This window comes from Callorhinus ursinus, unplaced genomic scaffold (genome assembly GCF_003265705.2).
Source record: "Callorhinus ursinus isolate GAN/ISIS: 27379988/994484 unplaced genomic scaffold, GSC_fseal_2.0 scaffold118, whole genome shotgun sequence".
Classification (NCBI taxonomy): domain Eukaryota; kingdom Metazoa; phylum Chordata; class Mammalia; order Carnivora; family Otariidae; genus Callorhinus; species Callorhinus ursinus.
Genome location: NW_027397180.1, coordinates 789970 through 795969, shown reverse-complemented (window position 1 = coordinate 795969; position 6000 = coordinate 789970).

Genomic DNA, 6000 nt, shown 5'->3' with positions numbered 1-6000 from the left:
AAGTTCTGGAGACAGGTGGTGGGGATGGCTGCACAACAGTGTGAATGTGCTTAGTGCCCCTGAGCTGTGGGCTTAGAGACCGTGAAGACGGTACATTTTATGTGTATTTTACCGTAATCAAAAGTTTTTAGTTTTCATGAAGGTGAACAATATTAAAGCAATAATGGGAATAATATGCCGACAGTAAAAGACAAAAGCAAGGCTATAAACCAAGCGCCTGGACCAGATGGTCAGCCTTTGGCATCGGCGGGGGGGGCTTGGGGGGGGCTGACCCAGGATGGGTCCTGGTGTGGACCCTCATGAGAACATCACCAAAGGTGAGTCCCACTCATTAAGGGGAGTGGACACGAGTCTGAGAAAGGTGGGCCTGGCTGGGACCCCTCCATGCACTCTGGTAAAGGGACCATGCAGCCATATATTTTAAGTGCCGATGGAAAGAATCTTTGAATTTTGTTTTATACCCAGCTGAACCACCACTCAAACTGCAGGACATAGAACCATCCTTTTGGGGTCTCGAGGCCCCCGAGGGCTTAGTGTAGAGACTCAGGGACTCAGATGCCAGAAGTAAGCGCTGAGCTGCCACAAGTCATAAGCAGGGAGGGGCTGCACCTCTCATGGCCTGGTGAGAAAGTGCACGTGTCCAGGGGGCCTGGATCGGGACCACAAACACACAGGCCTGGGGGCAGGTGGGAGAGCCCAGCAGGTGCGTCACCAGTGTGGGTGTTCTGATGCCCTTGGGGGCTTCTCCCACCGTGCCACCCCCACCTCCGTCTGTGCAAGACATCCAGACCCCCATGCATCAGCCAGTCTCCAACAGGCTCCCCAGGCAGGGCTAGGGAGGTGACAGGAGCACCCCCACCCTGATCCCAGCCATCGGAGGGGTGCACCCAACTGCAGCAAGGACCCCCAGGGTCAACAGTGTGGCTGGCACCTGCTGCATTCCCGAGAGGCTTCATCCAGCTTCTGGGTAGACCATGCCAGCCCCCCACATTGGGCAGAATCGGTCCCTGTGGCTGGTAAAACTTTGAAGCATGGAGCGCGGCCCACCGCCCAGCCAACGGGTCTGAAAGGGCCCTAAGACACCTGCTTTTTGGGGTCTGGTCTTGTTTGGGCCCCGATTTCACAGACAGGAGGCCCCGGTGATTTTTCTAAAAAAATAAATAAAGACCCTCTCTCTAACTACGGTCATCTTCCGAGGTGCTGGGGGTAGGGCTCCTACATACGAAGTTTGAGAAACACGGTTCAGCCCAGGACAATCTATAAGAAAGCGAATCCAAACTCACTCCACAGGGAGAAAATGCCTTCCAGGGGCCCAGCAGGTGGTGGGTGCAAGGACTGGCTGCGGAACCCTGAGCCAGCGGGATTTGATGTGACACCATCAGCAAGCATGGGAGCTTCTCTGCTGGAGTCCACCCGGCGCCCTGAGGTTCTCAGAGCCTGACCCCACCTGTATACTCCTGGTCTTGGGTCCGTGGGCTCCGCCTGGCCAGCTTAGGGGAGGGAGAGGCTGACCACAGCACAGGAGAGGACCTGGGACCCGACAGACTGGGGCGGGCCTCAGGGCTGAACCTGGCACCTACCCACAGCAGGCCTGAGACCCCACACTGAGCGGCTCGGAGCATCACCACCTCCCATTCTCTGTCCCAGGAATGACTTCAAACACACTGTGAAGAACAGAACATGACCACACGGGTGCCCATGTACCACTGACAAGCTTCACCCACCACAAGCAGGTTGCCATTCCTGCTTCACCCACGTGTCCACCAAGAAAGAAAATAATCCCTGTCCCTACACCCAGTCCACTCGGCCTTGTGGGTGGTGCAGACCGATGAAGCCAGCCTCCTCACCTTGCACTTCTTTGAAATGCTCTTGGTTCCCCGTGGCTCTTTGCCCCTCTCACGGGCTGGTCGAGTGGCCCGCCGCATCCCACGAGAAGCTCCCTACAGATTCTGAAGGGCATTTCACTGGATTTACACAGCTGTTGGCCAGGAATTGACCTTAGTTTTCAAAACTGAATCTTACCTCTCGTGCGCATGACGTATCTCTCCACGGACGAAGATCCTCCTGCTTGCCCACCCGCAATGCGGAGGGATTGCCCCGTAAAGGCCGGGGACGTGTGTGATTGTGTGATTGGCTCTTAGGGATCTACACAGGTTCTGAGGCTGCTGTTAGTGAGATAATCTTCTATTACATTTGCTACTTGGTTTGGTGTGGTTTTGTTTTTCATTAACATTGTATCCAACAATGTTACTGAGCTCTCTGTCCCCCAAACAGAGCAGAGTGCTCTTGGCTTTCTCAGTGGTCACGGTATCTTTAAATCGAGTCAGTTTCATCGCTTTCCAATCTTGGTATTTACTATTTCTTTTTCTTGTTTTATCGATTTGGCAAGAACCTCCAGAAGGCCGCAGGTGGAGAGCAGGAGCGCTGGACAGCCTCCATTCTCCCCGACTTTCACGGGAATGATCCGAAAGTCGCAGCACGAAATCTGAGGCCTGCTGCCATTTTTTGACAGCTACCCCTTAATATGTTAAAGAACATTGCTTGTGGTCTTAGTTTTCTTTCTTAAAACAATCGAGACCAGCTGTTCACTTTTGTGAGATGCTGCTTGTGCGTCTACTAAGAAGCTCAACGGGGGTTTTTCTCCTGCAATCTGCGGAGGTGGGAGTCACCCGGGCTCGTAGCGAGCCGCGGGCTCCCCCTGCCGCTCCCCTAGCAGCATTGCACCTCCCGGCCCCGGGGCAGCGAGCGGCAAGCAGCCGGTGACCACTGGTTGGAGGATTACACCCCGCGGGGCCGTCCCACGGCCACTGGCCGGCGATCTTGGAGACCCCAGGTCCCCGAGGGAGAGGATGTGCAGCTGGGCCCCAGCCGCGTAGAAGCAGCCAGGAAGCCTGAATGACCAAACACCAAGATTCGGGGGCTTTGGTTACTGCCACACAGCAGAGCTCCCCGGGCTGGCACAGGTCGCCGGTACCTTTTCTCGTGCTCCAGTGTCCTTGGATCCTGAGAAAACCCTACTCGCTTGGGATTGTTGGGACGCAGGGTGCGGGGGGGAGGTTCGTACACAGCAACCCCCCACACCTAAGTGCTTGAATCAGCTGAAAAATAAGCAAAGGGTCTTGGCAGATGCAGGGCCACGCCTGACTTTGTGAATTATAAATTCACGGACTGGAGGCCACGGACTACGTTTGTAGGTGAGTCTATGTCCCCCTGGAATCCAACAGACAACCTTCCGGTGGCTGGCACCGTGGATCCTGGACCAGCTCCCCTCCAGGTCACCGCTAGAGGATGGCAGAAAGCAGAGGCGGGATGCCTGTGCCCTCTGTCTCCAGCGGAGGGGGGCAGGCGCTAGGGCAAAGGGGCCCAGCCCCCCCGTGGACAGAGAAAAGCGCCTGCCCCTCGAGGCTTCTCACCTCTGCTCCTGAATTTGCTGTGCTGATGTATTCCTCAGGGTGTCCGTCTCTGTGTTAACAAGTGGGTCTTGTGCACAGCGTTCCTTCCTTGGGCGGCTCTTGAACGATTTGGGGACCACACTAATTTGTTTCCAAATGAGACGGCTGGGCTTTCCCACTCTTTCTACCATCGAGTCTGTGTGACGTGAGGCCACCAGAGTTCCCGGTCGTGCATACCCCGTGGCCTGTCCTCGCTGATCTGGGCGTGGTCGTGCACGTGGCTAGTAGCCACCGGAACAGCCTCGGGTGTGACGGGGGCAGGAAGTGCTTGTGCTCGGGGCCGTCCTCCTGTCACTCCTGCGAACAGTGGGGCACCGTGTGACCTGCCACCTCACTCTGGAGAAGAGGATGTGTGCAGGGGGGCTTCTGTGAGCCCGCTCCCCCAGCCACAGCTGGCCCTGAGCACCCCCCCAGCTGACGGCAGACACGTGACAAGCCAGCCCGGGCTGCAAACCAAGTAATGAGCTAAATGAGTAATAGTTGTTTGAGGCAACTGCCAGAAGGCTCACCCTCGTGTCGACGTGTGACTTACGTGCCATAAACGACACCAGGCGACGTGCAGTCTGATACGTGTCATGTGCCCACCACGGAGCGTGTCCGTGCCACTCTGCGGCCGGTCCCCTCCCCAGACCCCCGTCCCAGGAAACCACGGCTCTGCTTTCTCCCGCACTTTGTCATTTCCACACACTCCGCAGTGGGAAGCGTGTGGTCGCGTGTTGTCCCAGCACTTTCGAGATGCATCCGTGCTATGCAAGCCGGTACCAGCTCGTGTTCACCGTTTGGACAGTGGACTCAGCTCTGACTCCAGACAAACGCTCCCCCAGCAAAGGGAGGTGGGGGGACAGGCCTCCTCAGTCGCCCACCCTGCCTTCCCAAAGCTACTGCTCAGGGCAGGCTCTTTCTTGGCTCTTTCCACAGAAGCCCCAGGATTGGGGTGAGATGGTGGGGCCCGGGGCTCCCCCAACCCATGGTGCCCAGCAGAGCTCGGGAGGAGTAGCACCAGGGCCTGGACTGGACCTGACATCACAGCAGGGTGACCCCGAAGCCCCTTCTGTCTCTGGGGCCAGGCAGGGGTCCTGGCTCTGCCACCTTCCCCTGTGCTGAAGAATGAGCAGAGCCTCTGGAAGGCCCAGTGGGCAGCAGGCTGGCTGCTGACCTCCGCCGACCGAGCCTGCCGGCATATAGCCAGAGCCTGAGCCGGACTGACCCCTGGAGGCCCCACCAGGCCCACAAGGCCCAGCTCCTGAGGGTGTGTGAATGCCCGCTGACCCAGACGCTCGGGATGCCGTGGCGTCCCCAGGAACCAGGCGTAGCAGGACCGCGAGGCACGCATCTAACCTAGGGGGTGCTGTGTGGAAAGACAGGGAAGGCCAGTGTGGCCAACACAGGCCCTAACCTCCGGACACCTCATCGGGCCCTGGGTGGCCTGTGTCCCCCTCTCCCCAGAGCCCCCTCAGGTGGCAGCAGGGACCGTGTGGTCCCTGCATCTGAGCATCTGCGCTTACAGCCACCCGGCCCCTGTCCCAGGCCCTGCGTCGCCACTGAGCCCCAGGGCAGTGCAGCTCAGGGATGTGGGCCGGAGGAGGAAGACGAAAGAGCTAGACGAGGCTGGACCTCCTCCCTCGCCGCCCCTCACCCCCCTCCACCTGCACCCACCTTCCTCCTCTGAAGAGGACGCTCCAGGACCTGCCCGTCCGGTTCTGGGCAGAGGGAACCCAAGAAGACCGTCCTGGCTGGGCTGGCAGAGCGGGGGTCGGTTGGGAGCGGGGGGCCCCTGCTCTGCTGAGCCCTCACTGAGAAGCCCCTGCTCTACGAAAGGGCGCCAGGCTGGGTCCCACGAATGCGTGATCGAGAACATCCGAGGCCTCCGCAGGCTGTGAGGGTTCAGGGGCAGCCCTGGAGACAAGGTGGGGGCCGCTCTGCCTCGGGTCAGAGGGCAGATCAGCATCTCCAACTGGTCCCAAGGGTGTCAGTGCAAAGCTGGTGCTCAGCCCAGAGGAGGGACCACGGTGGGTAAAGTGTGGCCTCCACGCTGGGGTCTCCACGGGGACTCCTCCCCAGCTAGAAACCAGACCTGGGCAGGTGAGGGACACCCATGGAGCAGACTCTGGGCCGGTGAGCTGTCCTCCAGACCGGACCACTCTGCTAGAGACCAGAAGCTGGGAAGCGGTAGAGGGGAAGGGTGAGGAGGGGCTCAGCCAAGGTGGTCACTCCTAGACAGAGGGGCAGGGTGGCTGCCCACTGCATGGGCGTCCCTAGCAGACCCCTTCGAGCCCTCATGTAAACAGTGGGAACAAAAGGGGCGGCCTGTAAGAAGCGAAGGGACACCCCCCACTCACGGCCTCCAGGCCAGGCGGGGCTGGGGCACAGTGCGTGGATCATTCATCCGTCCTTCCAGAGAGTCGGACGGGGGGTCTGGGGAGCGTCCTCTGCTTCCTCCGGTGGAAGGGAGCAGTCTCAGCAACCATCTGCCAAGGGTCAACTAATGATTTTGAAGCCGATTTCCAAACAAAGCTTCATGGAAATCGCCATGTGTCAAAGAGAAAGC